The following is an 11,571-nucleotide window of genomic DNA, read 5'->3' as shown; positions in this document are numbered from 1 at the left end:
TGAACATGGCGGACAATGAGGGCTGATGAGAAGCCAAGGACAATGGCACTGGGTGTTGATCCTACTTCATGTTCTGGCTTTGTTTGGACTTCACCTTCCTAGACCTGGATGGAGGGGGGAGGATCTTGGACTTCCCACAGGACAGGGAACCCTGACTGCTCTTTGGACTGGAGAAGGAAAGGGAAAGGAGTGGGGGGAGGGGGAGAGGAGTAGGGGGAGGGGGGTGGGGGAGGGGGAGGAAAATGGGAGGCGGGAGGAGGCGGAAATTTTTTTCAATAAAAGAAAGAAGTAAATCGTTTAAAAAAATAAAGCAAAGTCTTTAAAGAGACAGCATACATAGATAAAAGGAGTAAAGAAAAATAAGCCACGTAAAGATGGGAAATATGTTTGTTTAGTTTAGCAACCTGTACAATGAAATGTCTCTCAGTACTTAGCTCCTTCACAGTCAAAAAATTAAAAGAAAACACAATGATATACATAATTCAGAGTCTCTCTATATTTTCCACAGCCATGTGGCAATACACAGATTAATAAAAATGGGTTAAATTAAGATGTAAGAATTAGCCAATGAGAAGCTAGAGCTAATAGGCGAAGCAGTAATTTAATTAATACAGCTTCTGTGTGGTTATTTCGGTAGTCTGGGCAGTCAGGAAATGAACAAACAGCCTCCGACTACAAATTAGCACCCAACAAAGCTACAATAAGTATGACTGAGCAAGTGTCCTTGTGGTAGGATGAAGCATTTTTTGGGTTTATATCCAAGAGTAGTATAGCTGGGCTTGAGGAGAGATTGACTCCCAATTTTCTGAGGATTCACCATGCTGATTTCTATAGTAACTATACTAGTTCACACTTCTACCAGCAATGCAGAAGTGTTCACCTCATTCCATATCCTTGCCAGCACGGAGCTAGCTGCCACTTGTGTTTTTGATCATAGCCATTCTGACATGTGTAAGATAAAATCTCAAAGTAAGTTTTGATTTGCATTTCTCTGGTGGCTAAGAATATTGAACATTTCTTTGAGTGTTTCTCAGCCATTTGAGATTCCTCTGTGGGGAATTCTCTGTTTAGATCTGTAACCCATTTTTAATTTGATTATTTGGTTTGTTGATGTCTAGTTTCTTGACATAGTTATGTATTTTGAATATCAGCCCTCTGTGAGATGTGGGGTTAGTGAAAATCTTTCCCCATTCTATAGGCTGCTGTCCTATTGATGGTGTCTTTGGTCTTACAGAAACTTTTCAGTTTCATGAGGTCCCATTTATTGTTAATCTTAGTGCCTGTTCTACTGGTGTTCTATCCAGGAAGTTGTCTCCTGTGCCAATGAGTTCAGGCTAATGCCCACTTTCTCTTCTGTTAGTGTCACTGTATCTGGTTTATGCTGAGGCCAATTGCACTTGAGTTTTGTTCATGGTGATAGATATGGATCTACTTGCATTCTTCTACATGCTAACATTCAGATAGACAAGCACAATTTGTTGAAGATGCTTTCTTTTATCTATCATGCATTTCTGGCCTCCTTATCAAAAATCAGATGCCCAGAGGTGTGGGTGTTTGCATCTGGGCCTCCAATTCCATTAATCCACCTATTTTTATTTATTACAGTTTCTATTACTGGAGCCCTGTAGTAGAGTTTAAAATCAGGGATGGTGATACCTCCAAAAGTTCTTTTATTGCACAAAATTTTATTGCTCTCCTGGGTTTTTTTGTTTTTCTATATGAAGGTGAGTATTGTCATTTCAAGGTCTGTAAAGAATTGTATTGAAATTTTGATAGGGATTGTATTGAACTGCTTTTGGTAAAATGTCCATTTTTACTGTTAATCCCACCATTCCATGAACATGGGAGAGCTTTCCACCTTCTTATATCCTTTTCAATTTCTTTCTTGAAAAATTTGAAGTTTTTGTTGTACAAGTTTTTCACTTGCCTGGTTAGAGTTACCCCAAGATATTTTATATTATTTGTGGCTATCGTGAAGTGTGTTGCTCCCAATTTCTTTCTCAGTCTGTTTGTCATTTATGTATAGGAGGGCTACTGATACTTTTTTAGTTAATCTTGTATCCAAACACTTCACTAAAGATGTTTATTAGCTATAGAAGCTCCCAGGTAGAATTTTGGGGGTCGCTTATGCATACTACTATCATATAATAAGCAAATAATGATACCTTGGCTTCTTCATTTCCAATCTGTAGCCCTTTGATCTCCTTTTGTTACTGCTCCCACTAGAACTTCAATTACTATATTGAGTAGTTATGGAGAGAGTGGAGCCTTGTCTTGCTCCTCATTTCGGTGGAGTTGCTGGTTTTCTCCTCTTCTTTAGCCAATCATTGTAGAAAGAAAAACTATCAATTTTATGTGTCTGTAATCTCTTCACTACATTTACATTTCCACATTATAGCTGTTCCATTTATTTTGCAATTTTCACTATTACAATATCCTAATTTTTAGATTTTTTTCTTTTAAAATATTAACTAAACAAATACAGAAACCTGTGTCATAGGCTTCATTGCTATGAGTGGAATGCTGATCAAGTCTACATTTCCTTATATCATGGCTTCATGAATTACCTGTAGACCAATATTAAGGATGTGAGGGCTAAACCTGATACATAAGCAGGATTTATACTTGTGTGAAGTTGATGAATATAACTCACACGTCAGAACAGAGATCATATGGCAGGTGGTGCCACATGGCAGCCTAAAGTCACACTATCATTCCATATTAGTGTACAATACTTTCCTGTAACATTCTGGAACCACCCTAGCCAAGTGTGGTAGTTGAAGGAGAATGTCCCTCATAGGCTCATATGTTTGAATACTTGATCATCAGTTTGGTACAGCTATTTAGAAAGAATTAGGAGGTGTGGCCTTCTTGGAAGAGATGTGGCACTGGATGGGAGACTTCTCAGTGTCTTTCTCTGTCTGTACTCGTAGATTAAGTTATAATCATCTGTTCCTGCCAACGTGTCATTGCTCTGCCATCATGGATTCTAACTAATCCTTTAAAACAGTGGTTCTCAACCTTCCCAATGCTATGACCCTCTAATATGTTCCTCATGTAGTGGTGACCCCCAACCATAAGATTATTTGTGTTGCTACTTCACAACTGTAATTTTTCTGCTGTTATGAACCATAATGTAAATATCTGTGTTTTCCGGTGGTCTTAGTCTCTGAAGGGATTGTGAACTATGGGTTGGGAGCCACTGCTTTAAAATGCTAATCACAAATTAAACACTTCTTTTATGAGTTGGGTTGGTCATGATTAAAACAGCAGTAGAAGATTAACTAAGACAGCAAGATCTTGTTGGAAATAGAGCACAGCCACAATCCACTTTGTTGAGAGAAATACCATTGATCATACATTAATCTTACATTTTTCTCTTTCCTCCATAGTACCAGATACCAGTCTCTTCCAAGTTAAGGGAACAATAGCATTTCATATTGAGGACGTCTCTATTGACTTACAAAGTCTCATCCCGATTATAGAAGAATACCACATCAGATAGTTTGCTGAAACGTTTACACCCTATGGAATTCATTTCCCAATTAAACGCATTACTCTCGTGGGTTTAAGACTACATCTGTACAATAATAATTTCCAAAGATCATTTTCATTGCTGGAGTTCCATACATAATTATATAAATATATTAGATTAACAATAACAATGAACTGTAAATTGCTTTTCCAACCTCCAGACTCAGCCCCAACCCACATAGCATTCTACTCATGTGTCTCTCATTTTAAAATCTTTCAACTTTCTCCTCACCAACAGTAGTAATTCTGACATGATCAGCATGGGTGACGTGGTCTTATGGAGGATGTTTGCTGTTTGCTAAATCTCATCACTAAACAGTGGATGATACATATTTTTGATTTGCTGGCAGCAGGGAATGCTGTATCGTTCACATCCTTACGTTGGCTGTCATGTGGTCAGTAAGACAGCGCTCATGTGGCTGAGTGGAAATTGAAATACAGTCTGTATGTATGCCCTGTCTGTCTTTGACCTTATGAATAGATAACTGCACCAACCCAATTTCTGTATTTTGTGCAGGGCAGCTAACATCTAACATATTTCGGTTTTGATGTTGTGATGCTCCTAACACCATTCATCATTGTATGTTAATCCTTTTATCATTTTTGCCTTTTAATATTCTATGGAAGGTAACCACGTTAAATATATCTTATGTGACATATGGACTACATCAGAATCACATGTCATACTACCTATAATGACAAAGAGAAAATCAATGGCTTTAGCCCACATTTTCAGCTCAAACAAAATAGGAAATATCTAAACCAACTGAACAGCTGATGAATACAATGTTTTGCTGACCTCTTCATATTCAAGTAACTACTCCTTCAAAATGTATTAATATTTACACATGTAATTTTTTCTTTTAAAATGGTGTTAATTACCAAGCAATGAAACTGTCTTAGCCCTCTCCAAATTGTGTTCCAAAATCAATTCCAAGACTCACTCTTTCCCTTCCACAGTTGGATGACTTTCCATTTTAGTATTTCTTTTCTTAAATAAAACATATGCAAAGAACTATCACGTTCTAAGAGAGAACAGAATACCAGAAACCCTCTTCTTATGCTGAACCTTTTGAATATTCAAAGCCATGTCTAAGATGACTCCTGCATGGGTGTATGTCATAAAAGACACATAATGAGGCTGATTCTATATTTTGCAGGGTTTGGGTTTTCTTGACATGTTCTCTTTCTTTCCTGTGTTCATCTCAGCAAGGCAGGTGGCAAAGGACGGGAGGAGACGGCAATGTGGGCAGATGTGACTGAAGAGAATGAGCTTCTCCCTGCTCACTCTCTGTCTGAACTCCATGACTGCTGCCAGGTCCTGGAGTCTGTGACCATGCTTAGATTAAAGACCTCATCATCCCTCCACCAGGAATTCATCCTTATACCTCCTTTACTCAAAGTCGTTTCCAGAAAACTTGAAGAATTTTGTAGATAAAACTTTCTAAAATGTTTTCTCTAAACTTCACTTCTTATTTTACTGTCAAGATAGAAGCTTTGAGCTCAAGTTCTTACAAAGAGATAGGCAGAATTTGCATGTAGAGCTGGAGTGACCTTTGAGACTAAAGGTTGTGTTCTTAACAAAAGGGGTATCCCTGTGTCCTTGGGAATTGTAATACCCCCTGCTCTTGACCTATTATTCTCTGCTTCTTTGAAGCACTCTGGTCTCACTTCTGCAGATATTATTTTATTTCTAGTAACTCCAACACATATGTGAAGTGAAAGGATGCATTATGAAGGTCATTGGAGTCTTCTATGCTTGGTTATAGGATTAATAATTTTAACATCAATCACTCCTAGTATATGTTTATGGAAATTTTAAACCCATGTGCTTAAAAAAACCCACATGCTTTAGCATCATCCTAAACTTTGAAAATTGTTTCTTAAATATAGTCAACTCCACTAGAAATGCTCACACACACACACACACACACACACACAGAGAGAGAGAGTTATGAATCTACTTGCAATGTCTTTGTTCCATCTCTACATTTAATAGTAGACATTGATTAGATATTTTTTAAAAATGAATGTAAAAAGCCTATTAAAAAGGACAGTTGTAGGATGTAAATTTAAGTTGCAAGGTTTCAGCATTGTGATCAAAATGGTTACATATCACGGATTATAACTTATGTTCAATGAGTAAGTCCAAATTTTAAGAACAAATACATAACTTTTAAGAATACAACAGTTTATTAGTTATTGCAAAAGAATTGATTAATGTCCAGTTGTGATGGTGCATGCATTAATCCCAGCAGTGGGGAGGTGTTGAAGGGAGGCTGCTTGTTCATTTCCTGACTACTCAGCCCCAAAATAATCACATAGAAACCTTATTGTTTAAATCACGGCTTGGCCCATTAGGTTCTTATTGGCTAACTCTTACATTTTAGTTTAATCCATCTCTATTAATCTTTGTATCACCACGAGGCTGTGGCTTACCAGGTAAAGTTCCAGCATCTGTCTCCAGAGAGGTAATATGGCTTTTCTCTCACTCTTCTTTCTTTCTCCCAGCATTCAGTTTAGTTTTTTCCTGTGTACTTCTATTCCCTGCACAGGCCCAAGACAGTTTCTTTATTAACCAATGGTATTCACAGAATACATAGGTGAATCCCACATCAGGGAGGCAGAGACAAAAGAATCTCTTTGAATTCAAAGGCAACCTAGATTTCATAGCAAGTTTCATGCCAGTCAAGGTTACATAGAGAGATTCTGTCTAAAAAAAAAAATGGTTAAAATTCTGGTTATGGAGTACTGATAAAAGTTATTTTTTCTTTGACATGTTTTAGAAGAAAAAAACAGCATCACATGGGCCTTTTTCTCCCACCAACCATCTTTACCACCATCATTTGTTTTGTTATCTGAGGTCAACCATCGCTCAGACTCCTGAGGAAGCAAAGAAGACAAGGAGGGCATTTCCCAACTTAATGATCTTAGGTAAGTTACCAAGTGATAGATTTCACTCTGACAGTTTCATTCTCATATCTATGATTATCCTTTGTTCCTGCCAGTCTTTCCTAAGGCCATATATCCATGATCCCCTGCTGGTCCCTCTGGATCCCTCATTTAACACCTCTTCCTCCCCTCTTCTAGTCCCACTTTTTTTTTACCTGTCTTATAAATAGATCTCTCTGTGTATATGCAGTACCTAACTTTAAATCTAGAGCCTCCTCATTTGATAAATATGCAATCTTTGTCTTTCTCTGTCTGACTTATTTCTCTTAACATGGTGATGTTCAGTTTCATCTATTTTCCTGAAAATGTCATAATTAGTTCCATTTTTCTTTACAACTGAATATAATTCATTGTATGAGTACCACCCTTTTTTATCCATTCATCTGTTGATAGACCTCCATGCTGGTTCCATTTCTCAAGTACTGTGACTAGAGCATATATCCCTTGGGTACATACTTTGGAGTGTTGTAGTGAGGTCACATAGTAGTTCACTTTTGTGTTTCTTGAGGAGCCTCCACACTGACCTCCATAGCAACTGCTCCAGCTTAGACACCTATAGCAGTGTATAGGGTTTCTTTTTGCTCTACCCTAGCCATAATGATGGTCATTATGATAGGAGTAAGATGGGATTTCAGGGTAGGTTTTAAAATATTTGTTGACCAATAATGAAAAAAAATGGTTGACCATTAGCATTTATTCTTTCAAAATGATCTGTTCAGTTCATTAACTCATTTATTGTTTGCATGAGTTTTGTGCATTTCCATTGTAGAGTTCTTTATATATTCTGAATATTAAGTCCCCGTCGTGTGCACAGTGGACAAAGACTGTCTTCAACTCTGCCGTTTAACATTGACTCCTTGCTGCACAGTAGGTTTCTAATCTCATGGGCTCCAATCTGTGATTTTCTTGGATTATTTCCTGTGCTGTTGCAGTCCTTTGCGAAAGGTCCTTGCCTAGGCTTGCGTCTTGAAGCAGCTCACACATGTTTCTATTTAGCGCTTTCAGGTTTTCAGGTCTTACATTAAGTTCTCTGATCCATTCTGAGTACAGGGTGAGAGAGACATAGTTTCTTTTCTTCTTTTTCAGGTGGACATTCATCTTTCACAACACCATTTGATGAAGAGCCTGCTCTTTTTGTCCTGAGGTTTGATTTTGATATCTCTGTCGGAGATAATATAGCTATGTCCATGCAGGTGTCTTCTCCTGGGTCCTCTACTTCTTTTACACAGGTCTGTGTGTCTGTTTCTGTGCAAATACCATGGTATTTTTTGTCACTATGGCTTTGCAGTATAGTTTGAGGCAAGGTTGAGTCTGGTAATCCATTTAGCATTGTTTGTTCTACTTAGAAATAAAGTGATTATTTTGTTTCCCTATAAATTTTAGGATTTTTTTCTAGTTCTGTAAAGAATGTCATTGCAGTTTTAGTGGAGATTTGCTAAATATGTAGATACTTTGGGTAATTGTATTAGTAAGTATTCTCTAGAGGTATAGAACTTATAGAATAAATATTTATTTCTATCATATATACGATGGATCGTTAGAGAAAGAAGAAAGAAAGGAAGGAAGGAAGGAAGGAAGGAAGGAAGGAAGGAAGGAAGGAAGGAAGGAAAGAAAGAAGCTGGATTGCTAGATTGTAGGGGCTTTATTAAAATTGTTTACAGGCTGTGGTCTAGCTAGTCCAACAATGATTATTCTTCTCATTGTTAAATGTCAAGTTTTCACTAAGGCCGAATAGCAGCCAAGAGCTGGTTCAAAAAAATAGTTGTCTGCAGATGATGGTAGAGCCTCACTCCAAAATCTCAAAGGTCTCTTCTGTGATTCACACAGGAGACTGCCAAAGGCTCTGAACACTATCTCTATCTGCCACTGACATCTCTAGTACTATCAGGTCTGCTGGATCATATGGACCAAGTGGTAGAGCAGCCTGCACAGCAACCTGAGCCTGTTGGAGAGACTTCTCCTCTTCCAGACCCCACATAACACTAGCAGCTTTCCAAGTCTCTTGATATATAAGACAGAGAAACACATCCAAGTGAAGAATGTACTGTCTCTAAAATCCAAATAGGCTCTAAAGCACTAAATGCTGTGCTTCTGTCTTGGTGCTGAGAAGAGCCAGGTAAAATAACTTTTCCTTCACCTTAGAAGGAATATCTCTGCATGACCTGCGTCATTGGACTCCTCAGAATCTCACTGAGATTGAAGGCCCTTGAATTTGATTATATTTTTCCTCATCCTCTGATGCCTACATGTGTTACAAACAAGTCCAAAGTGGTTGCTACCTCCTGCTCACTTGGTCTAATCAGCATAATATCATAAATATAGTTAATCAATGTGATATTTTTTAGAAAAGACAATCAAGATCCCTTCTAGCTAAGTTATGATCCAGGGCTAAAGAATTATCCTTGATGTAAAAACTGTATAGGTATACCACTGATATTACTAACCAAAGCCAATTGTGTTTGGTGGTCCCCATGGACAGGTACTAAGAAAAGGGTATTTGCTTGATCTATAGCTGCATACCATATACCAGGAACTAGCTTAATCTGCTCAAATAAGAATACAACATCTGGTATCACAGCCGCAATTGGAGTCACTACTTGATTTAGTTTTCAATAGTCAACTTCCATTCTCCAAGATTCATCTGTCTTCTGCACTGGCCAGAAGAGAGAGCTAATGGGAGAAGTGTAGGGACCCTCCACCCTGCATCTTTCAAGTCCTTATAGTGGCACTAATTTCTGCAATTCCTCCAGTAATGCAATCCTGTTTCTGATTCACTATTTTCCTTGGCACAAACAACTCCTTAAAGGTTTTCGTTTTGTCTTTCCAACCATAATAGTCCCCACTTCACAGGTCAGAGAACCAATGTGAGAATTTTGACAGATTCTAAGTATGTCTATCTCAATTACACATTCTGGAACTGGATAAATGTTGTGGGATAATCCTTCTGTACACTGTGAATATGTATCTTTCTCACTGGTTAATAAAGAAGCTGATTTGGCCTATAGCAAGGCAGAACAAAGCCAGGTGGGAAAGCCAAACTGAAAATACAGAGAGGAGAAAGCAAAATCTGGGGGAAACTCAAGTCAGTCACCCAAGAAGCAAGATAATGTCACAGTTATAAGAAAATGTATAGATTAATAGATATGGGTTAATTTAAGCATAAGAGCTACTTAGCAATAAGCCTGAACTATAGGCCAAAGAATTTGGAATTAATATTAAGCCTCTGGGTGATTATTTAGAAGTGGCTGTGGGACAGGGTGGGACAGAGAAACCTCCCTTTACATATGGCACTCCACTGTGGCTCACATACATCCACATAAGGCATGAGAAAACTTAAAAAGGATTCTACACACACACAAACAGAGTCAGACACAGCTTCATGGTAGCTGCATTTTCTCAGATCGGTTTTGTTTGCTGGTAGCAAACAGATGTAGTTTCTTTAAGAGAAAGCTTCCTGCCTTGGTACTAGAGGTATGAGCATCTCTTTTTGGGAGGTTCTGCTACAGAGCACTTGATTGGGGTTTATTTTATTTTATTTTATTTTTTGGTTTTTCGAGACAGGGTTTCTCTGTGGTTTTGGAGCCTGTCTTGGAACTAGCTCTTGTAGACCAGGCTGGTCTCGAACTCACAGAGATCCGCCTGCCCCTGCCTCCCGAGTGCTGGGATTAAAGGCGTGCGCCACCACCGCCTGGCTTGATTGGGGTTTATAGACTGGCATGCTGCATACTACTTGGTAGCAGTGTGGACTGCAAAGTTTCCCAGAGTTGGGGCAGTAAGAATGATTCTTGGTATCTCTGCCATGTTGGGAAGTCGAATGGGGTGGAGCCAGCGGCCAAAGCTGCTGCTTTGGTCCTAACCATGCCTACTTAGCAGTTTAAAGACTCGTGGTCACAGAAGGATTACAGAAATGCAGTAAAGACAAATTCAGACAAAAAAAAATCTAAGCAAGACACAGTGTGTTTTAAAAAGGCTTGGGAAAAAGAAGAAAAAGGATAGAGACAATCATAGATTAAAAGAGTAATTTAAAGTTTGCTTCCAGAGCAGGTGAGATGTGGATTCCTTCCAGGTTAATATGGTTTGATTGAAGAAAATGGAGACCTGAATGGTCTCCAGTGGGAATGATGGCCTAGGTGATCCAACATTGACAACAGTTTCAAGGCTGCTGGCTAAGATGGACCAGCCACACAAAATACCAAGTCAGGACTTAACCATAATTCTAGATTTTCTTAGGCTCCCCATAAGATTACCAGTGCCCCCAATCAACAGGAAATACTTTAGAGAACCACACCAAAATTCCCAAAATATTGTTTATGAATGTCTATTTTCATTTAAGGGGATTAGTTATAAATTGTTGTTTGTCAAAATCAATCTCTTTGTAATAAAAGAAAAAGGGATATAATATAGAAATGATGGAGAAAAGGGTAGATTATTAAATCTACATTTTAACCTAAAAAAAAACAGTTAATCTCAAAATAGTTTACATTGGTATGGATTTTAGTTTATTGATTTAAACTTAAGACTAATTTTATATGTATATTTCTACTCTTGTTTAAGGTATTGGGTTTGCACAGTTCAATTAAAAATGTAATGTATAATTAAAATATACAGAATTATAAAAATACACTTAGCCATCTATAATAGCCAAACCTATAGTCATGTTAGTTAGGTTTTCTAGGTATACAAAAATATATTTCGGATAAGGAGGTATACTTCAAACATTTCAAAGATCTACATAACATGGCATTTTAAATGTTTTAATAACTTAGAGTTTTTATGACAGTGAAGCACATCTGCTCCTGACAACACCAATGTACTCCAGAAAAATAATGGGCATCAAAGAAACTCAGTATGAAGTTTATTTTCTTCATGTCAAAAGATAGTCATGTGGGCAAAGAAACGGCCCTTGACTCAATTGTTCATAGTTACTGTTCAAACTGAAACAGCAGGACACCAAGAAAAGCGACTGCCAAGCTTTGCTAAGACAAGGAAGCCTTTCTCTTTTTTTTTAATTTATTTTGTTTTATTGAAAAAGAAAATTTCTGCCTCCTCCCCGCCTCCCATTTCCCTCCCCGTCTCCCTTTTCCC

Source organism: Alexandromys fortis, unplaced genomic scaffold (genome assembly GCF_014885135.2).
Source record: "Alexandromys fortis isolate MF-2015 unplaced genomic scaffold, M_Fortis_MF-2015_v1.1 scaffold_21, whole genome shotgun sequence".
NCBI classification, from domain to species: Eukaryota; Metazoa; Chordata; class Mammalia; order Rodentia; family Cricetidae; genus Alexandromys; species Alexandromys fortis.
This window is presented reverse-complemented; position numbering follows the sequence as displayed.